Genomic DNA, 24,116 nt, shown 5'->3' on the forward strand with positions numbered 1-24,116 from the left:
CACTGAAATTTCTTGAAAGCAAACAATGTATGCAGTGGTTAAAGGCAAAGCAACAATTCAATGGTACGTTATTTGTACTAAAATCATTGCTAAATGATTATTTAGCCCTTAATATCCTTACAGTCAAAATCTAGAACTATTTATGGGATTCATGTTTGGAATTTCCAAGAGTATTTGGACTTATTTGGAGCTCAAGTTTATATAATAAAAACACATTCTTAACAATTTATTTAACTAAATTTGGAGCTCCAAGCTCTCAATGGATGTATGAATCATGGGAGCCTTGCCAGATGTTTTGGAGTGTGTAATTCAAAACGCATTAGCAGCACAGCACGTCATGAAGTTTGATGCAAAACATTTCTTCTCTCTTTCCAAAAAGCCTTGTTTAGTTTCTATTGTAAGGCATGAACTATGGTGACAGTTCATAGCTCTAGGGAAACATCTAAAATCCGTAAGTAGTATCTACCCAGACACTGGAAATATGAGGCAATTATCTACACAATCTATGACATAAAAAAAAGCCTGCCTACCCAACCGTATCCAGATAATCAAGTCCAAAATGCATATTTACCTGTTAGGTTTATTTCACTTTTTTATGCCTACATTCTATAGACGATCTCTTGTCCCTTGCTCCATTCCCACCCTCCTCACCCTCAGCAGATGACCTTCTTTATCCTTTACAGAGAAAATACAAGTAATCTAAGTCCCATAATTTTACCAATACAGGGGTCACAATCTGTTTCTCTGGGATACTGCTGTGCCGTTTATACCTTTTTTTTCTTGTTCCTTTCCTCTGAATCTTTTATCTTTCAAATTTGTTCCAGTATTTACTAGCATCATATTTCATATAAGTAGAGGGCTTTCAATGAATGTGTAAGATGAGTTTATTCTTCAACAGGTAAAAATAGGTAAAACACACCCAACTGTCTTCCCCTGACCCTCTTCTCTCCTGAAGATGCCATTTATCTTTGTCTTTCCCTCTTCTTTTAGAGTTAGGCTTCTTGAAAGAGAAATTAACACTATGTAACTCCTCTTTGCTTCTGAACCAATCCCCACAACTCAACTACAGTGGCTGGTGGCAATATGGCCAACGACTGCCTTCCTGCAAAGTTGAAGAATTTTTCATTCCTCATTGTGCTTAACCTCTCTGCAGCACAGTGTGGTCTTCTACCACCTTCTTGAAATTCTCCACTTCCTTCTTCCTTGGATTCCCTGGTACCCTCTTCCCAATGCTTCCTCCCAATTTGTTTTAGCTTCTCTACAGATTTGGGCTTCTCCTCTCTGTCCCACTGATTAACTCAGTTTGTCTTTCTCCCCCTCCTATTGCTTTTCTTGGCACTAGTGTGTTGCCTCTATTGACCATTTTCACTAACTACTAGAATTACTGTCCTTTTAAAGGAAATGAGGTTTCTCTTCTACCTAAGTTTCCTGATGCCCCATTTATTATAAACAAAAGCACCTCCTTTATTTAAAATATGAATTAATTATCACAAATGGTGATTTATATATATTAAAATACTTTTGTCAGTGTTTAGGTCCTGCCTAAGTAACTATGTTGGGAAAATAATAATCTATAATGATAACCCCTGGCATTTATTGAGAGTTTCTAAGTTTTAGGCATTGTGCTAATTGCTTTAAATGCATATTTTTATTTCTCACAATAATCCTACGAGGTGTTATCATTCATTACCTTCATTTACTGACAACAGAAACAAAGGGTAATAACTTGTTAAAGGTCACAGAGAAGGTAAGTGATGGAGCTAAGAGATGAAACTAGACAGGCATAACTTTAGAGTCCATGTTCTTAGCCAGATTCTACATGGCCTTATGATACGGTATGTTCAGAAAATTGCCGGCATCTAGTATTACCAGTACTACCCTTGACCAAAGGAAGAAGAGCCCTCACCTGGCTCTGATAATAGGCTCTGTTCTAACTCTTCCCCACAGGGTAAAAAGTTAGCTTTGCAGAGGGCACAGGCCACCCAAAGCACATGTCCTCTCCTCTGTGCCCACTTCCAGGGTATGCACATGCCTATTTCCTAGGTCTGTTCTCCTGAACAAAGACCATGGTGGTAAAGTCCACATGTCTAGCCATGCCCATGTGTTGCCAAGTTGGAAGCTGGGGTGTCCACAAAAGTATACTTGAGGCCTCAGGGTGTGGGTAGAGCTGGGTCAGGAGAAAGGGAATGGACGCAAACCAGGGGCATGCTGGACTCCCTCTGCTCTACCACATTCTATCACAGAAATCCAAGGAGTCTAAAGATCCTAAAACTTGGCCTTCCAGGTAATAAACGTTTTCTAAGTAGAACAGAGAATATTTTATTTTACAGTTGTTTAAGCTTGATTGAAAACTCTTAAATATTTAGATACATGACATATGGGCCTCAATTGTCTGTTTGTCCCAGCCTTGCAATTGTTAGACGTGAGCCTGGATGTCAAGTTATTTTTTTGCCATTTAAAGCTACAGGAGTCTGACCATCAGAAATTATTTAAAAACACCTACCACAATATTATATATAAGAATCACCCAGAGCAATAATTTTTATAGTTTAATGTGCCTGAAAATCACCTGGGGATTTGTTAAAATGTAGGTACTAATTCAGCAGGTTGCAGATGGGGCCTGAGAGTCTGAATTTCTAACAAGCTCCCAGATGATGCTGATCCTGTTGGTCTTTGGACCACATTCTGAGCATCAAGGACCTGCAGTACTTGTTTAAAATGCAAATTCGTAGGCCTCACCCTCTGAAATTCTGATTAACGAGATCTAAATGGGATCCAGATGGTGAGCAAAACAGGAATTTTTAAGAAGCAACCCAGGTGGTGCTAGTAAGGTGGTCTGTAGCCCACATTTTAAGAACAAATGCCGTAGACCATGCTTCTCAAACTTTACTGTGCATATGGATTCCTGGGGCTCTTGTTAAAATGCAGGTTCTGAGTTAGTGGCTGCATCTTTGATAGGCTCCAGGTGATGCCTACACTACAGACCTGCCGACTACACTTGGAGTAGCGAGACCTCGGGAGGCCATCTCAGGGCCTTCAACCTTTGGCCATTTTGAATACAGTGTATTCAGCTGTGAGGTAAAGAGTGAGAAGGTGACTTGGAGTAAAATGTCTTGGACAACATCCTCAATGCTTTGCATCACAAGTTCCATACAAACAACCTTCAGGCCCTTTGTATGATCCCAGATTCACTGGTAGTCCCTATCTGGGAGCGAGGATTCCTGTTCCCTTCAAGGGTCCTTCTAGCTGGACTAAGAATCAGATTGACATGCTACAGATTAACAGGAGAGAATCAAATTTAATAGCATATGTACAGGGGAGCTACATAGACAAGCAAAATGAGGTATACGTCATCCCGAACGAAGGAGAAGAGGGCAGGGGTCTGGAACTTCAGAGGAAAGGAATGTAATTCATGGGGCGATAAGAGGGGCAGATGTTTGGTAATTCGATGTTTGCCTTGCCATCCAGATGGGTCACTCAGATAAAACTGATCTCTGCTAATAACCTTTATTCTGGGAAAGAACCCCAACTTTAGATTCTTCTGCGTAGGTAAGGAAGGGGCAAAAGTTTTTGTTTTCTTGAGTCCACAGGGTCTCAGACTGCCTTCAGTTCAAAATAATCCACATGCCAAAGTGGCATATTGGAGGTGAGGGTCTGGCTGTCCTGAACCCCTTCAATTCCCCTGTCTGAAACTTCCTTGGGAGTTTCACATGTTCAAAGTTGAGCTGGTAGGTTGTTTAATGTCATTGATCCAGTCTCTTAGAGGATGGTTTAGTCAAGCTCATTTCAGAAGGCAGTAATGCAGGTATATTCTCAAAGTGAGACTTATGGTTCAAGTCATCAGGTATTAAATAAGAAGCATTTCTACAGAAACAGAAGAAAAACAATGGTTAAGAATTGGATCAAAGGTTAAAGCCAGTTTCTGAGTTCTGAGGGTAGTTACTTGAGAAGACTCCTAGGTATCAGCCTCAAAGCATCTTCAGACAGAGTGAGGTAGTGGTGATCTGACAGATATTCCAGGATTGTAGCTCAAATGTCTCTGATGATCTCTAGTCCACTGAGCAACAGGCAGGAAGATGGTCTATGCACGAGCTATTATGGTGATTTCTTTATAGCAAGTCACTTATATTTAGTTTGCAAGGCTTCAGGAAGAAGGGCAGTTTTAGTTCTCAAATGATTCCAAGTCAGAAAGGTAGGAGAATCAAAATGTTAGATGGAGAGTTGTAGATAGATAGGTATTGAAGAACACTAGAAGACATCAGGATCTAGTCCATTTTATAATGAATAGTATTAAAATATATTTTCTATCTATAATCACCCTCATTTTTGCCAAAGATAACCAAATTAACACTAATTTGCTTGCAAAATAAGTCTAGTTTCAAAAAACTTGGCTTATTTACACAGGTGCAATAAGAATAGTGGTTGACCATCTAAACTCTTGTAATAGCCCCTTGAGACCAGAAGTCAGACCAAATACTTGCCATCAGACTTCACCTACAATACCTATAGATTTGGTTGAACTCCTTTCTTCTCACAGTCCCCCAAATATGCTGAGGTTCCTGCACCTGCCAGAAAGTGACCTTCTTTACTGGCCTGGGAAGGCTGCTGAGGACTCTGTAAGCAAGGTACCAGGCTGCTATTTCCAAGGGGGATTTATTAGCTCCATAAAGTCAACTGTAGATCCTTAAAAGCTGGCTGGTCATACCTAAGTCTATGCAGGTTTTCTCAGATGTAACATTCCAGTGAAAGCCTTGGTGATATAACCAATGCTTCCAACTGTGTCCTGTCATACAGAGAACAGATTCTTATTGAATTTATGCAAATAAATATATTGCCATAAAAATATCAGAATACCCACTAAGAGTTTCTGAATACTGGGGGGTTCCAGGAGGGGAAAAAGACAAATGTTTCAATTTGTTCACAAAGGTATATTTTACCAAATTACTGGAAGTCAGTTAGCTTAAGAGAAAGCATTTTCCTAAATCTGGAAAAATTTTTTTAGCATTCTTTCGAACAAAACATCATAAAAAATATAATTATCTTCCTCAATTCATTCAGTCCCATGTTATTAATTTTTGTTCCGCTTAAATCCAATTTTTTCATTAGTTCTGGACATTTTTACCTAGTTCAGTTTTATGATCTTAAAATTATCAGAAACCTGGACTCAAAAGAGTTTTTCCCATGACTCTCATTGAGGATGAAGCACATTTGCAGGAAACTTTTATAAGTCCCTGAGTAAAAGTGTACCTGTAAATGACAGAAGACATAAAAATGACCATGATTAAAGATCTAAATAAGGGCGCCTGGGTGGCACAGCAGTTAAGCGTCTGCCTTCGGCTCAGGGTGTGATCCCGGCGTTATGTGATCGAGCCCCGCATCAGGCTCCTCCGCTATGAGTCTGCTTCTTCCTCTCCCACTCCCCCTGCTTGTGTTCCCTCTCTCGCTGGCTGTCTCTATCTCTGTTGAATAAATAAAATCTTTAAAAAAAAAAATCTAAATAGAATTGATTAATTGATAAAGGAACCTGGGTTATTTTTTGTGACATACAACACTTCAAGATAATAACATACCAGGACATCGGATTTCTAGGAGCTTCATATAATTTTAGAACACTTATCTACATAAATATAATGCAAGAGGGTTTAATATCGCTTTGTTTGACAATATTTCCCATATAATTTAACATACCAAATAAGCCGAATTAGTTTCTCACAACTTCTTTTTCTTGAAATGTTACAGGGGCCTGTTGAAAAATTTCACATAGATTGTGGTCAAAAGACTTCATTTTAGAATTTGATTTGGGGAAGTAAGTCAAAAGGTTTGAACACTTGATTAAACAGGATCACAAATTATTGTGAAACAATATTTAATTATACATTTAAGCAAAGTGACAATTAAAGATTTCAAAGGCAAATAAATACATAGGGGCGGTTGGCTCAGTCGGTTACGTGTCTGCTTTCAGCTCAGGTCATGATCACAGGGTCTGGGATCGAACCCCGCGCTGGGCTCCTGGCTTAGGCGGGAGTCTGCTTCTCCTTCTCCAATAAATAAAATCTTTAAAAAAACAAACCAAGGCAAATGCATACAGTTCCATAGTTGTGAGCAAAATGTAGCTGTTTTACTATTAAGACTCCATTTTCTTAGGTAATCAAAGACCTGATAAACTATGAAATTATGTTGGCAAACAGAATCATTGTTTGGGGGGGGGGCAGGTAACTTGAACTTTTGTTCACTGTTTCTCATGAAGAGCAAATAGTTTAAGAAAATTTTGCACTTTTAACAAAGAAAAAACGTTGGACCAGTGTTAAATGTATCCTAATCATAGCCAATACTGACCGCACATAAAATCTTTTTCCAAAGATTCTTTCTCCATAAACTTTCTATAACTCTTCATTTCACATTAATTTTGTCTTAAATTTTCCCTCTTTAAAAAAAGTCTTATTTTAGGACAAAATTATTTTCTTTTTTCTCAACAAATATATATTTTTATTCCTCATCCTTTTTCTTACCCAAAACACATTACTTTCTTTGCATACAGAGCTGTTTCTCTCCTGGAGTCTTAATTACATTTATTGGAATTCTTAATGCTCAGAAACCTTAATTTCTAGTGAAAACTAAGTAGTAAGCAATTGTGAAATGTTAACAGCAGAACTCTTTAGATTGAGTATTTTAAGATTTATTTATTTTAGAGAGAGTACATGTGGGTGTGGGGTGAAGGGAAGAAAGGAGAGAAGCAGGCTCCCCGCTGAGCACAGAGCCCAGTGCAGGGATTTGATCTCATGACCCTTGAGATTATGAACTGAGGTGAAATCAAGTGTTGGACGTCAACCGACTCAGACACCCAGGTGCCCCATATTACATTATTTTTAGAAACTCCTCTTCTTTTTCATAGTACAATCTTTCAATAAAACATGAAACATGTTTAACGGCAGACCCAAATTTATCTTTAGTTTCTCTATAATATATGACAAAAGTAGATAAACCATGCTCAGTTTCATTATTTTATCTGATTTGAAAATGATCTAGATAATCAATGAACTTTACTCATCATTTAGCTCAGCAAAACTTTAAAATTTTAGGTTACCAAACATTTTGGAAACTATTTAAAAGTTTACCTATAAATCTTTTTATTTTACTTGTTCTTCATTTTGCTTAGACTACGTACAAAAAGTTCATGAGGCATTAGACAAAGTCAACCATTATTCTAAGTTTTTTTTCCTAACAAATTTTGCAACAGAGACACCATAAATTCATTTGCCTTTTAGTGAACACAAGCAGAATAAAAGTTTATATTTAATGCTGGTAACGCTAAAGACATGTCTATTAATTAAAACCAATAACCTTAAATTCGCTTTAATACTGAATATTATCCAGATCATATGAACTTGAAAAACATTTGGGTTAGTTTCTATCTTTCTGAGTTTTAGAATGTGCAATCCTTACAAGTGCTTGCCTTCAAACCAACTAAATAGAGCTCTTTTACAAATTCATTTTAGCAATGCCATCCAGAGGTAGAGAAAATGTTTCACGTTTATAACCTACGTGGACACACACATACGCACATAAAAAACACAGACAAGATGTAAACAAAATCTTAGTTTTGTTTCTACCAGTATTTGTGGGATGGACATTATAGGCCCAATATTTAAATACTTCCCTCTATGTGTGTATGTATGTATTTTTATGAAAAACTTTTCCATTAAGTTTGCATGTCAAGGAATGGCTCTTAGGCCTTAGAGAAGATTGGGGTAGAGAACTTATATCCAAGGCACGGAGAGAGTAAGTTGTTGCCAAGGTGGGTATTTGGAGCATACCTGCCCCTTATCAGAGGTGCTAGTGTCTGGGCATAAAAGCCCCATTGTAGCGGTTTGTATTTTAAAAAGGCCTTTTTCCTTTTTTTTCAGTCTCAGGAGATTATGGGTTGTTTACATATCAGAGACATGATGAAATTTATAATTTCAAGGGAAAAAAATGTAAAGAAAAATTTAAGTACAGAAAAATTACGTTCGAATATCCTGATTTTTTAAATCATATCTACAAACATTTTGAGAAGAATGGTTAAGGTTTGGAGATTGGTAAAGTAAGTGGGCTTTAACTTGTGTCTACAGTTAATGGTACTGGTTTTGCAGAGATTTATCTAAAGAGTTGTTCCTAATTCCCCAAAGAACTAGATTTCAGCTTGAATATCAAGGGACTGGGCAATATCTTTTTACGTGCATTTGCTTCTTTATACCAGGGAGGGTTTTTAACTAGAATGGGAACCAAAAACTTTATGCCCTTGTAAAGTCTGTATAAAACATTTTAACAAAATCCTTTTTTCTGGGTACACAATTTAATGTTGGTTTCTATTAGACCCTGAATGCTGGCCTTTTGCAGATCATCTGTAGGAGGAGAAATGTGTAGACCTGGGAGAGATTTTGGTCATTGATTTCCTCAGAAGGAAAGGTTGTGAATATAGTCAAATAACATCTCAAACGACTCTCGTAGAATCTTTTGAAAGTAGAGGTAGCCTGGAAGCTCTGCTTGGGGCGTCTGGAACACTCCTGCAGAGGACACTGCATATGAACGCCTGAGACTTGGCGGAGCCTGATTACAGAGCCCTGGAAGGTTGCAGCAAAGCGAGCCTTATTGCCAGTCTTGGGTGCTTTGGTTAAATTTATTTTCTGGCTTTCAGCATTGACATGAATAACCTGTATACTCTGAACCTAGAGATTAGGCCAGAGTGATCTCTGTCAATCTTGTAGGGAAAGGGGAGTTAAAACAGGCAGATGTGATCAGATTTTCAGAAGGGGAATTTACATGGGATGGTCTGCGACATCTTTTTGTCTTAAGTCTAACTTCTTTAACCTTGTCCGTAAGGTTCGCTGTTGTACTAATAAGATGACTGAGAGCTCTCTGTAATTTTAGAATACAGACAATTTAAAGGATCCGGCATCTGACATTGATGAGTCAGATCTATTCACAGTGACTCAAACCGATAACCTTCTTTCGTTTGTTTCAGGTTTTTATTTAAATTCTAGTTAGTTAATATGGTGTAATACTGGTTTCAGGAGTAGAATTTAGTGATTCCTCACTCACATACAACACCCAGTGCTAATCACAACAAGCACCCTCCTTAATACCCATCCCATCCCCCTGCCCGACTCCTCTCCAGCAACCCTTAGTTTGTTCTCTATAGTTAAGTCTCTTACGGTTTGCCTCCCTTTTTTTCTTCCTTCCCTTTGTTCATCTGTTTTGTTTCTTAAATTCCATATGAGTGATATCATATGGCATTTGTCTTTCTCTGCTGACTTATTTCGTTTAGCATAATATACTTTAGCTCCACCCACACTGCTGCAAATGGCAAGACTTCATTCTTTTTGATGGCTGAGTAACATTCCATTGTGTATATATACACCACATCTTCTTTATCTTCATCAATCAACGGACACTTGGGCTCTTTCCATAATTTAGCTATTTATAATGGTGCTATAAACATCAGGGTGCATATGCCCCTTCGAATCAGTATTTTTATATCCTTTGGGTACATACCTGGTAGTGCAATTGCTGGGTCATAGGGTAGTTCTACTTTTAACTTTTTGAGGAACCTACATACTGTTTTCCACAATGGCTGCACCAGTTTGCATTCCCACCAATAGTGTAAGATGGTTCGGGTTCCCCTTTCTTCGCATTCTCACCAACATTTGTTGTTTCTTGTGTTAATTTTAGCCATTCTGACAGGTGTGAGGTGGTATCTCACCATGGTTTTGATTTGTATTTCGCTGATGATGAGTGATGTTGAGTATCTTTTCATGTGTCTGTTGGCCATTTGTATGTCTTCTTTGGAAAAGTGTCTATTCATGCCTTCTGCTCATTTCTTAACTGTATTATTTAAACCCATAGCCTTTTAATGACTTAACCAAAGACACAAGAGTTGTCCAGAGAGGGCACAGATGATCCAAAAGTTTACTCCCCAAATTAGTCTATGAAATCAAAGGCCTTCATCACATCAGTGGTAAGGATGATCTCCATTTTCCTACAAAAACATAAGATGCCTCCAGTCATAGACCTACTAATCTGTGACACCAAGTAGGCATTTTTGGAATGGGACTTTCTAGCACTAATCAAGCCATGAAGGTTGAGACGACAAAAGTTCCTTGGACTGGAACCTCTCATGATAAACACTCCTGAGAGCTGGCACAGCCAAAGAGAGAGAGGCTCAGTTCCCCGTCTATTCAACTGTTACCCCGCGAAGTGCCCTCTCTGGATAGTGGAGCCCAAAGAGAATATTTTCATTGGTCACAAAGAAAAGCTCTTAAATTTTTCCTTTTCAATGTCCTCACAGTTTTATCTGAGCCTCGAGTCTCCTGAAGCCACAGCAATACGTAGGTGGAAAGTGCTACAGGATTAGGGACTATGGATTGTTTAATGGCGTACCTCATTGCACAAAAGTTTTCTTGAGGTTGGAGGGTGACCTATTGTCTATCTATCTAACCCATTCTGTGGCCAACTGATCGTATCATGGGAGTCTTTTGAGGTGGTGAGTGCTCTAACAGCCTTTAAGAGCTCCGCCCATGCCCACCAATTTTGCGGTTTCGGCTTCCAAGATGTCCTTCAGCAACAGATGAAAAGCAACATAAAAGACACAGACAAAGGAAAACAAAAACCCTCTCTGGGAGGAATGGATTAGTAACCCAAGAGTTGCTCAGCCTAAGGAACTAGTTCCATGAATATTTTCCCCTGTTAATCTAGATTTAGAAAGACAGGAAAAGGACTCTCACCATTCTTGCTCCGTTGAACTCTGCAGGTAGAGAGGCTGACATGGTAAGAAATCTCACCTTGTGCCGGCAGTATGTAAGATGTCCCAGGATCTCTCAGCTAGAGCAGTGTCTGGGCGAGCAGTGTCAACTATGCCAAGTGTTTGGGAGCGAAGAATTCCTGTCTCCTTCAAGGGTCCTTCTACCTAGACAAAGAATCAAACTGACATGAGACAGATTAACAGGAGAAAATCAAATTCAATAGCATACGTATGGGGGAGCAAATGAGGTATATATGTCATCCCGAATGAAGGAGAAGAGGTTAGGGCTCTGGGACTTCAGAGGAAAGGAATGTAATTCATGGGGCGATAAGAGGAGCAGATGTTTGGTAATTCGATGTTTGCCTTGCCATCCAGATGGGTCACTCAGATAAAACTGATCTCGGCTAATAACCCTTATTCTGGGAAAGAACCCCAACTTTAGATTCTTCTATGTAGGTAAGGGAGGGGCAAAAGTTTTTCGTGAGTCCACAGGGTCCTAATCTGCTTGCCAAAGCGGCCCCTTCATTCCTTTCCTGTGCTTCTGCTAAGGTTCGGCCCGTCTTATATCCCTGAGTAACAACTGAGCCAATACTGTTTGTAGATGTTTCCAAGATGCATCTGTGGGTTATCCAACAGCTTGAATAGACCCTAGACATTTCAGACACTTGGACCGAAAGGGACACTTAACTGAGGACATGGAGCTCCCATTTTAGGAGCCCACAGAGTGATAGTGAATGCCGTGTATATTGTGAAAGGTTATGAATCTCATAAATTGGGGATGTAGAGAGAGATAACCCAGCTGCTGGGATTCTCTTTGGAGAATCCACAGCCTGAATCATGATCTGTGGTCAGAGAGTTTATGCCTATTTACAGGGCTAGGTCTAGTATTTGTGATCAAATTAGTGACAGGCTGTGTCCACAGGGCAGCTCAGGAAGGGGAAATAAGGTAACACAGGGCTTGTTAACAATGCAGAGCCTGACTTGCTGCGAGGCCCAGAGATGCTGTTTCCCAGAGGCCTGCGGTGCCCAGGGACAGCCTGCATTCAACACGCTCCTGTGAAATAACGGACGTAGAGTCCTTCACATAGAGCTAGCTTTTAAAAAATTTGTGAGACCATCCTTATTTTGAGAGACATCTATTGTAAAATCATGTATCACCTTTAATACTGTTGCAAATTTTAACCTCTCCTTATATCTGCTTGCTTTTGAATACTGGCACACACATGAGGTCAACAAATTACATGAGAACTCAATACCATAATTAAGCAAATTCTTTAAGCTGGTGGAACACTTAAAATTTTTATTTTCCTCTTCAATAACCCATAAAGCAGTCAGGTCCACCTCTTCATCAGGGAGAATATTAATTTACTGATACCAGAGAATGCTGACCCAATAAAATGTACTTGATTCCTAAGGATGGATACTCCTTCAAGAAATCTGAAATGTCTTTACCATTCAATGACAAAAGGCAAGACACTCTCTAATATGTACCACAGATATCTTGCCTGTTTCAGCATGTGGAAACAAACTGAGAGCCCTTCAAGGTCATCTATGCCAGAGTTACCAGAGTGTGGTCATCAGACCAGCAGCATCAGCAAAATCGGGGATTTTGTTAGAAATGCAAATGCTTAGTCTACATCCCTAAACAAACAGGTTCACCCCTGAAGTCTGGATTTTAATAAGCCTTCCAGTGATTCTGGCACATGCTCAAATTTGAAAGCCACGAATCTGTACCAGCTCCTTCTAATTAAATCAATTCAAAAGATATTCTTGTACACCTCAAGAGGAGGAAGCAGAACCTCCAGCCCAGAAAAGACTTTAGTGGAGATATTTTTTATCATGAGTATAGAACCTTAAGATGATGCTAGAATTGCTCTAGGTGCCACACAAAAATTAAAATTTTTAATGAATTTATAAACAGAGGTCTCCTTCCCCCTTTTCACTACATACAAACAAGAGGAAACAACTTTAGCCTGAAAGATGGAATAAGAAGCAGAGTTGCATTTGTCCCAGAATGAGGTTCTGGAATAGGATCAGTCATCTGGAAAGCTGGTAAGAAAAGAACAACTTGAGAGTGCAAAGGTAAAAAGAGCACAGAATGTTATGAAAACATTTTCAAGAAGCCCACCCAGACAAGGGAATGGGGGTGTGCGGGTAGTAGTAGAAGGGAAGTCTGCTATTACGTCCTTAACTTGAGGGATTTCTCCTCCTTATCATGTTACCCCGTTCCATGGGCCTCGAGCCACACAGTGTTCTCTTCTTAAATGACAGAAAAAATAATGAAGGTGAGAGAGCTGTTTCACAGCATTAATGATCTCAACTGAACTGTCTGGCATTTATTATTTATAGTATTTCTCACGTTAATTTTTGGCACAATAGCATGTTAGTCGATCGCATATCGTGGGCAGGAAAGGAGATTTTTGAATTTATTTCATGCAAGCTAAAAAGTTCACACTGACTTATAAATGTACAATGGAATAAGAGTCAATGAGCCTTGATGAGACAAAGCTGAAATAATTCAGAATCAGGAGCCTGAAATATTATAGGCAGTTTGTTCATCTCGGAAATCTCATCCTGTTATTTAAATTCCTCTAAGTTCATTAATCCCATTTAATAGCAGCTGATGCAAATCCACTTGGACTTTGGGGAGGAAACAAAATAATGGGCCATAATGCCTTTGTGCCACAGAAAATAATACAATTATTTTTACTTTGCAAGAGGTCACAATTGAAGAGTTTGAGATTTTGAGCTGCCATAACTACAAATTTAGCAAAAAAGTAGGCATTTAATGATAGAGTTCACTTTGGTGGTTTAGGTTTTATTTTGAATGTTTGTTTTGTCTTAAAAACACTAATGCTGAAATGTTGTCTCAAATCTTTATTTTCAAATCACTTATTATATTACCATAAATTATAGGGTGCAGCAAAGGCCAGATTTGAAGGAAAGCACACTTTACTGTCTCATTTTTCTATAAATAACATGACACTTTATGAAATAAGAATTATCATAAAAGTTTCTCTTTTTTCCCTCCTATAACTCCAGTTGCTAGTGCTGAGCTAATGGCCTTCCTCCAAGTAGCTCAGTGGACTATTCCAAATATAGGCGCATAATGGGTAGAGGTTAACTGTAGGAAGTCTGAGAAAAACGGTAATCTATAATTTCACCACAATTACAATGTTTCCCTTAAATAATAGTGAAGTCCATGGGCTGAGTGCTAACAAATACCTTTTCAAGATGCTCTTATTACTTTCATTGTCTCCGTGCTCGTGCACCCTCCCCAGACGCCATGAGGAGCGGCGAAAGACCTGGGGCTTTGACCCACAGAGGCGCAGAGGCTGCGGTTAACGAGCAAACAGAGGACCTCAGCCTGCGGCCCACCCTCCAGGGTGGAGCGCGCTGTTATCTAGCCGACCTGGCCGTGCCACATTTACAGGAAGCAAACCCAGCAAAATAACCAGGCCTCTGCCGAAGCCCCTCAGGGGAGAAAATCGGGTTTGGCTCCATGGGGCTGGCCCACAGAAAACCTTGGTTTGTTTCAACAAAGAGGTAAGATAGCTAAAATCCCGCAAAGTGAGCCCCGTTTGGGTGTAAATCCTATTTTGTCTCTTCTACACCCTGCCTTTGAGAAAAGAACATTTACGAGTAGAACTCTCTCTCGGACAAAGAACCCCATAAATCAGACAGCTGTGTGGGAATATCCTCAATGCAACAGGCTTGGGACACACGTCCCAAGAATCAAAGCAGCATGGGAGCTGCACATTTAAAACGAATGGTCAGCAGAGACAGGAGCATCTCTGAGATACGCTGTTCGCAGGCTTCAGGATCTCGGGTTATCTAATACCTTGGGAACAAAGAAAGGTCTGTCTGGGGGAAGAATTCTCCCAGGGATCAGGGACAGAGGGAACAGTAAAACACAAACTGTCCCGGCTGGATTTATTGGTATATTTCAGGAGAGTCCTCCTTCTGTCCCCACTGTCACACACTGTACTATTATGGATTGTGATTAGGGATGGGATCATGTGTTTTGCCAAGTTTAAAACCCACACAAAATTGTAGGGTTAGAGTCTGGAACAAAACTCCAACTTCTTGGTGTGGAGTTTTTCTACTTATGGCAAAATGTGGCTTCCGGGAGGGTGAGTTAAGATGCCTCAAAGGGAAAAAATTCTTCCAAAGGAACATTTTGATAATTCAAGTGTAAATAAATATAAATCCAAAACACATTTTTAATTAAAGGGAAATTGCTTAGAAAAACATATTTATATCCACTCCCCTTCCGCATACACTCACTTGCAGTCCTCTCCAAATAAAGTTCAAAAGGGGTAGCTCTGGAAAAGGAGGGTTTATAAACCCACACTCGATTGCCTCCTTGAGATAGTGTCTCGGAATCAAGCTTTTGAACACACGTAAGACTTATTAAAGTAATGCTAAAAAGGGTTGTTCTCCGTTCACAATCATGTTTAAAAATAACTGCTTATGAGACTGACGTCGCTATGTCCCCACGTTAAACATCTCTACAGGTTTGCACTTTTACCCTAAGACCCTGATCTCTCCACAATCAGGTTTTCCACTTCCCGACAAGTCCCTGCACTGTGAAAGCCACAGTTGCGCTGCGTTTTCACCTGTTTCTCTTACCATTTCCTCACACCAACGCACTCCAATTACTGCATGTGAAATACGAAGATTTCGTTTTAGCTTTGTTCTTTCTTTTAAGCCCTCTTTCTCTTGTGGCTTTTGTGGTATCTTATAATTATGTTTCATAAAATGTTTCAGGCCTATCTTCTCCATATATAGATATATAAAAATATATATAATAACCATTCAGAAGAAAAGAAGACAGGAACAATGGGAAAGAGAAAATATGAAAAGAAGTATTCATTCAGTTACCCTCAAACAAGTGTACTATCTATGGTGTCGTATTTTTTCTTTAAACCCGGCTTCAAAAGGAAACCTAAAGACACTGATACAGAACCTCTTAAAGTGCTCTCACCAGCTGCCTACAAGGACAAGCAGAATTTAGTATTTGTTTCACTATTAATACAAGAAAGACTAAGGAAGTTTCGCTTGTGGAAAAGTAGTAATTAAAAGAGCACATAAGAAGTTAGCCTTGAATTTTTCTTTCGATTATGTTTTTTTACAATGTCCTTCTCCTAACCCCGTAGAGATACCGGTCTTCTCCACTAGCTGAACTCGAGTGAAAGGGTGTGTCTTACTCATTTTGATATTTTCACTGTCTACCACTGACCTGCAACTTTCAGGAGGTGCCCAATAAATGTTTACAAAATTTTGTGTGCGTGTATGCACGGTCTTTCTCTTTTGTCAAGTGACAGAAGAAATTTATCCTCTCTGAAATCCTCCGTTGTGTCCAGGGCTGTTGTGAGCAAAAGAATGACAGAGCTATGTCTACACCCCACTAATCCATCAGGTGTGCACTTCCACAGAATGTAACCAAAACTTTAACTGAATATCTTGGAATCTAAATTAAGAGGCTGATAGTCACGTTTACCATATCATTCATGATTGTTTTCTTACTGTTAAGAATGTCATCTGTTTAAGACAAGATGTGTTTGAGGTATGATTTTGGTTTTAATTACTAATGGCACTTGCCAGTAATGAGTTTGTGGCATGCATTTCGAAACTAATGAAACAAATGCTTTTTTTCACCCCAGCTTGAAACCATGTGTAGTTGAAAGGTAAAATAAATAAGTTCTTTTTCATTTATCTGGACTATATATTGTGACTATATTACTTTCATTTATATTTGAATCCTAAGATACTCAATAAAAGAACATTTTTCTCAATACGGTCTCAAAACTGTATTACCTGTCATTCAAAGAAACAAAAAATCAAAGGATTGTATAAGAAATCAGCTGAATTTTTATTCTAAATTTCAATCTGCCCTTTATTTGTGGTGGAAAGAGCCTTTTTTATTATTTTAAATAATATTTGGTATTTGGTATCAATTCGCAGAGATCTCAAGCTCCTACTTTTAGGGAAAAAAGAAAGCTATTTTTAGTTTTCTTTGCCATTCAATGCTTACCATCACACTAATCGAGAGATAATTTAGCAGTAACAATGAAGACTTATGATTCCTTTTTTCTTTAACTGAATTTCTTCTTTTCAAGTTAATTATTAAACACATTGAGTAGCATAAATTGGGGGAAAATGAGATTTCCCAGGCACTGAATGGCTTTCTGATAGGTTACAAATTTATTCTGAACAGATAAGCTACTGTATTTTCAACTGGACAATCAAAATATCATTTTACTTCAAAGGAAAGGGAGCAATAATTGAATGCCTTGACTCACTCCATATTTATGGCTATTTTCCCATTACAGAATACAGTTGGATATAGTTTTATATGCCTGTGAACTGAACACGTTTCTTCTGCACATGGAACTTACTGTATGAAGAAGGGTATTGTACGGTAGACAAAACGAGAGGCACGTAAGAATCAGGTCAGTGGCAATAATCCATTCTTGTTAAATATTCAGTTGCCCTCTCAACAGACTAAAGACTATCTTGGGTTATCTTTTCTTAGAATCACTTCCTTTGCCCCTCTATAGTTTAAATAGCCACATATTTGTATTTAAGGGCAGCTTATTTTTCATTAAAGAGTTCGAGGAATATGGCAATATACATACTCGTAACACCAGTTCTAAAGATGTGAATGACAACCCAAAGTTGAACAAAAAATAAATTAAAAAATTAAGAACTTGATAATGCAACGAAATGGCAGCCAAATTGGTTACATCAGTGAACGCAGATGCTTTGGACGAAACCTGAAAGGGGAGTGAACAAACACGGAAACCTGCTGTGAGTCTGTCCCTCCATCATGTGTAGTAAACCTCAAACCAAGAGCAGTGAGGACACACAAACGGATGCCAGTCTAGACACAGGGGGTTAATTTTTCCAGTTAGCACAGATTTACCTAAAACCAGGATTTGGCTAACTGCATTATTAGTTATTTAACATTCATCAAATGCCAGTGATGCACTTTATCATGAATGAAACATCAGCTGGCCTTGATGAATCCTACACGTTTTCATGTAAAGGGCAAACCTCAGACCTCTAACACTGGGGTAAGAACCAAGCTGATACTCTTCTTCAAATGTGAGGCATGAGGTCCTTGTCCAGAGTTCTCCCTGAATCTATGATTAAATAAGCCAAACCGCACTCCTGCCAAACCTTATTGGTGTGTATTGTAGGTACCATAACTTTCTTAGGTTTGTTCTTATGTGTTTTTAAGATAGGGTGGTATTACTCCAAAGGAATTAAAAATCAGAAACTATCAATATTCATTTTGATATACAAAAGGCAGGTCTAGAGGAGTGTCAGAGGAATAGTTCGTCGTTTCATGTGACATTTATTGGGATAATACATACTATAAGTGACAAGACGTAGTTCTTGGCCTCACAATCTAGCGGTGGGGTGGGGGGAGATACTGGGGTACAAATATGTAAAAGAGAGCTGTGCTGCACTTCCACAGGGGGAGGGGAACTGCACATTCCGGTACCCCAATGGGTAGAGTGGAGTGAGATTAAGGAGAGGAAATTCTTGCTCAAGGAGGAATGTGGTTGAGCTGAGTCTTGAAAGACTAATGAAAAGTAGCCTGTCCAAGGACTGGAGGTAGAGTGTTCAAGGTGGGGGAAATGACAGAGAAGTGAAGTAACAGAAACGAAGGAGACATCAGGGCAACTTGCCCAAAGTGTGGTAGGCTGGGCAGGCTGGGAGTGCTCTCAGGTGAGGCTGGAGCAACGAGGGCATTTCCGGAGGGCTGTGTAGGCGGCTTCAGGATTTACACTGATGGTCCCAGGGGCCTTTCGGACACTTCAAAGTAGGTGAGTGCCGTGATCAGTTTTACATTAAAAATTTTTTTTTGCTGGCACCCTGTAGAGGATATTTGGAATAACTGGGCAGGAGGGACTGGTGTTTTAACTGATTCTGAGATACCACTGTGGTTTCTCCCTCCAGGTCAGATTCCTAAACAGAGTTACACTGTTTGAGGTCTTTGACAAAATATGGACCACTGCCATGCCTTACTGGAATGCTTCCTCACTCAGCCAGTGGGCTTATAGGGAAGGCACCAGAAACATAACTGTTCCAGAAAGTCAAAGCAAAGCAGATCATGTTTTCTCCTTCAGAGCATGGCCCCATCAGATGCTATTTGGCAAGTCACTTTGCTTCCCATTTCACCATAAAAATCATTGCCACAGTTCTACTCTTGGGACTTATTAACTCTTTCTTTGATGTTAACAGATCGGCAGTCATCGAGGCCCCTCTTCCGCAAGCTCATTATGCCCAGCAGTTCTTAGTAATACTCATTTTGTTTATCACATGCCACGCACTGTGATACGCATGTACACGCGTTACTCCATCAAACCCTCCAACAACCCTATGAGGTAGATGCCATCATCATCATATCCCCATTTTGCATATGAAGAAATGGAGGCTTAAAGAAGTTATGTGATTTGCTCCGAGGCAACGCCGGAAGTGGCAGGGCCCGGACAGGAACCCAGAGCTGTTTTATACCAAAGCCTGTACCCTTGATAATTTCTATATCCTGCTGTTGACATCAGTTTTCACTAGAATGTTTTTAACTCCTTTTAAAAGTATTTCTCTTTAGCAGCTGATATACTTCCCTTCAAATGAAAATATTTTAGCATCTTCAGTGGCATTTTTTAAATGAACTCTTTATAGTTTTTTGAAGTCTCTCTCTTGTTTTGCTGCAACTTTGGTTTTATTTGTATTTTAAATTCAGATCTTTTTTCCTGTGGAATCCACACAGGCCACTCTTGGGACTTCCTTACGTTGCAGCAGAGGCTAAAAATGGAAAATTCAGGGTCCTTAACTGGACTCTGGCTTTATAATTGCCTCTGTGGTGCTCTCACCACATTCCCAGATGTGCCGGAGAGACAGAGGGTAGTCAGGGAAGTGAAATGTGAAAATAAGGCTAAGCAAACAGTTTGCCCAACAGATGTTAACCCAATTCATAATTTAAAAGTTCCTATTTTTGTTCACCACTTAGACAATGGACATTTTAATTTCTCCTCCAAACACCGCCTGCGACTTAGGTTCAGAAAGCTAGTCATCAATATTTCCATCAAACATTCTTCCTAGTCATAGGTCAAAGAAACAAAAGTATGTTTTCTTCTTATTTGAAGCATAGCATTATTATGAAACCTTGTTAGGACTTAAACAATTTGTTTAAATATGTCTTAGCTAATATGGTTACCAGGACTAGATTTAATCAAAGTTGAATAACTTATTGTTGTAGCACAAATCCTATTGGAAAAGCAATACCCAGGAGGTACATTTACCTAATTTTAAACAGAATAATTGAAATTAACTATAACCAATCAGCACTTTTTTCTCCCAATCATTCTCTCTTCCTTCGTCCTTAGATGGAATTCAGGCATTAAAGAAACCTGGTTGATTCAGTGAAGTAGTAGTGTCCCCCTACTGAGCTATGCTGGCAGAGCATTTCCATCTGCTACAGTCAGCAGAGGAAAAGAATCATCTCTAAAATATATTTGACAAATTACTTATCTGGCAGAATTGGGTTTAAAAATGCGAGTTTCCTAATCTCTTGTGTTACACTCCAACCACAAGAAAGTTGCACCCCCTTGCCTCCCACACGTTGGGTCCCACGACCCCTGGACCACAAGTCCCACAGACAGAACCAGCGCCTGGGCACAGGAAGATCAGACTGACTCGGAGCTGGTAAGAAGGTTGGTGGCAAAAGTCAAATACATATCGGAGCAGCTAAAATAATGGCAAGCCCAGCCCTTGTGGTAGAACCGGCAGTAAACAGAGGACAAAGGCATGGGGACAAGAACAAAGAAAAGAAAACCCCTGAGAAAATCTAGAATCATCAAATGTTAGGTGAAAGCTCGGGATAATGACAGAACATTCTTTCAAAGAGAGAAGTTTCTTTTCTGATCTTGTATTAGTACTTGTAGACTTCCACACTTTCTTTTTTCCCCCTTGGTGATCTTAATCATTTCTCATAGGTCAAAATTCGACACTCATAGGCCTTTCTACCTAGAGAGGACTGACCCAGGAGAACCAAGAGGCTAGAGGGATGAAGAGCCCCATTATCATCATGAGTGGATGTACAAAAAAAGCAGCAGGACGAAGGTGATGAAGATGCTGATTTAGAGGCATTTTATGGAATTACAGGATCAGAGACCTGGACCTGACCATAGAGACTAAATCCTCACAGTCTTCCATCTCACAGGGGAAAGGAAAACAGTAACAACAAGGAGGAATCAGATTATTGTCACTGCACTACCTTAGGTTCAGTACTTCCGTTCTAGAATCCCTATCGTCCTCCTTTTGGGTATGTGAGTCCCCCAGCTACATCACAGGCACTGAGGGGGTCTGAACACTTACAAGAGTTGGGGCAACATATATGTTTGGCAGAATCACATTTGAAACTTCAACTTTAAAATGTTTCTTTCAATCATATTAAATTTATATTTTCCATTATTTTTCCCTGGGAAATTGTCGCTTACTTCCCAATGGAAAGACCTTGGCTTTGGAATAATTTGTATCTTGTCCATTTTTAAATCTTGGTTTCCTTCAAATGAAAACCACACTGAGATACCACCTTAACGCCAGTTAGAATGGCAAAAATGAACAAGGCAAGAAACAACAATTGTTGGAGAGGATGTGGAGAAAGGGGAACACTCTCACACTGCTGGTGGGAATGCAAGTTGGTACAGCCACTCTGGAAAACAGTGTGGAGGTCCCTCAAAAAGTTAAAAATTGAGCTACCCTATGACCCAGCAATTGCATTACTGGGTATTTACCCCAAAGATACAGATGTAGTGAAGGGCCATATGCACCCCAATGTTCATAGCAGCATTGTCCACAATAGCTAAATCGTGGAAGGAGCCAAGTTGCCCTTCAACAGATGACTGGATAAAGAAGATGTGGTCCACATATACAATGGAATATTCCTCAGCCATCAGAAAGAATGATTACCCAACATTTGCAGCAACATGGATGGGACCGGAGGAGATTATGCTAAGTGAAATAAGTCAATCATATGGTTTCACTCATTTATGGAACATAAGAAATAGCAGGGAGGGGCGCCTGGGTGGCACAGCAGTTAAGCGTCTGCCTTCGGCTCAGGGCGTGATCCCAGCGTTGTGGGATCGAGCCCCACATCAGGCTCCTCTGCTATGGGCCTGCTTCTTCCTCTCCCACTCCCCCTGCTTGTGTTCCCTCTCTCACTGGCTGTCTCTATCTCTGTCAAATAAATAAATAAAATCTTTAAAAAAAAAAAAAAGAAATAGCAGGGAGATCGGTAGGAGAAGGAAGGGAAGAATGAAGGGGGGTAAACAGAAGGGGGAATGAACCACGAGAGACTAGGGATAGGCCGGTGATGGGTATTAAGGAGGGCACATATTGCATGGAGCACTGGGTGTTACACACAAACAATGAATCATGGAACACTACATCAAAATTAATGATGTACTGTATGGTGACTACATAATAAAAAATTAAAAAAATAAATCTTGGTTTCCCACAAGTCTGTGAGTATGAATGTAATTTTTTCCCCTCCCGTCTTGAACTTCTGGTGGGACACAAATTACAAAGAGACATATGAGGAAGTTGAGTTTCTAATAAGTTATAGCATAAGTAACTTTTGTTATTAAAGCAGTAAGAACAGAGATTTTACTAAAGTTGCTTTGTAACCACAAAAACTTACAGAGGTAAATATTCTAACATTGACTTCTATTTGCAATATGTATGGACTTAAATGTCTGTGAAAATGAAGCCAAGTAAATAATTTTGTTGTATATACTATGTATCAGTTTTTATATATTTTTATTATGTACTATGAATTATATATTATAAACATATATGGAAACTAGAATAAAAAATATTGTAGATCTTTTTCTGATCATTTTTAAGCTTTAAAACTATCTCTCATTATAACTTTGAATCCTGTATTAAAATGTACTTTGAAAACCCAGTAATTTTTTAATGCCCCCTCAGTAGTTTTTTTTTTTTTTTTTAACTTTATGGCATTTTTCTAATGATACCAATGGGAAGAAAGGTAATACCCTATATAACCGAATAGATGGAAAGATTTTTCATACCAAACCCACTTGCTTGCTCACCAACGTCCTTGGTCTAAGGGAAAAAAAAGTTCTAATTTGGCCCTCCTTCCTACGAGGGAACCTAGGGCAAACTTTCATCCCCACAAAGAGTGACATATTCCAGAAACCAAAAACAAATAAACAAACAAAAAGGTTCAGTAGAAGGAGTGAACATGCTGTTTTCCTGCTGACTTGGGGCCAGGCGGTCACTGAGCTGAGGAGGGAAAAATGGGCAGCTCAGTGCAAGAAAGGGGCGCGCATAGTCAACAAACAAGCCACATGATTAGAGACTTTGTTACTAATTACAATTAAATTGAAAAATAAAGAGTTTCCTTTTGACTGGAGGATCTTGTGTCTGAAGGACAAAGGCTGTCCTGAAGGATGGTCCTTTCATATTGGTATTAATTTAGCAACACAGACTTTTTAAACAATAAGGCCTATGTTCACAATGAAAGTGAAATAACTCAAAATTCTAAAAGCCACTTTAACAACAATTTTACTTTCCAAGGCTGGATTTATGAAACAAATGTGAGGAAGGAGCAGAGATATAAGGAAGAGAGCAAAGAAAGCAACGTTTTAATTCGTCAGACCTATCACGACTGCAAGACCTGACAGGAAGCAGTGGAACAGAGAACCCGGTTCACAGTCACAATTACCTTGTAGCAACTAAATTTCATTCTATACAAATTAGATTTTTAGCTGACTATCTGAATTTCTAAAGAATGCATTTTCTACGTATCTGGGGTCTAAGAGCAAATCACAGGTCGGGTGAGCAAAGAGAAACTAAAATGACTATCATTTTGTTACGTACATGTAAGGTATATATATGAACATATGTACATGGGTCTTTATACATATATTGTATATATGAATATATGTATATATGTCTTTGACTTTCAATTTTAGTATATGTGCTGCCGAAGCGAGCACTATATGTCTTTGACTTTCAATACAGTATTGGTTTTTAAGAATTATTCAGGTAGTACATGAAAAGGTATTGTTGATTCAGTAGATGGCAGTCTTCCCACTAAGCCAATGAAAACCACTGGGAAATCACATTTTAAGAGAAGGGAAAACTGCTTTTGAGTTCAGATACAGCTTTTCCGACACTAATTATTAAAGAGTACATTAGGTGGAGAAATTCAGAATCTTTATGTTGAAGTTAAAGAATTTAATTATTCCTAATATCAAATCAGTGAGACAGGTTGGAGCTATTCCTATAATAAGAT

General features: G+C 39.1%; 1 long non-coding RNA gene across 1 annotated transcript in view; it reads right to left on the reverse strand.

Annotated features, from left to right (window-relative positions):
• Positions 1 to 5,219: 5,219 nt before the first annotated feature.
• LOC148110791 (uncharacterized) overlaps positions 5,220 to 24,116 on the reverse strand; it is a 166,095-nt gene continuing 147,198 nt past the window's right edge. The window contains exons 2-3 of the long non-coding RNA XR_015726142.1: positions 10,818 to 10,942; positions 5,220 to 5,743 (exon numbers count right to left, since the gene is read on the reverse strand). This is a non-coding gene — a long non-coding RNA (uncharacterized LOC148110791). The remainder of the gene's footprint in view (positions 5,744 to 10,817; positions 10,943 to 24,116) is intronic.

This window comes from Ursus americanus, chromosome 1 (assembly GCF_024610735.1).
Source record: "Ursus americanus isolate L20-20 chromosome 1, mUrsAme1.1.p, whole genome shotgun sequence".
Lineage (NCBI taxonomy): Eukaryota > Metazoa > Chordata > Mammalia > Carnivora > Ursidae > Ursus > Ursus americanus.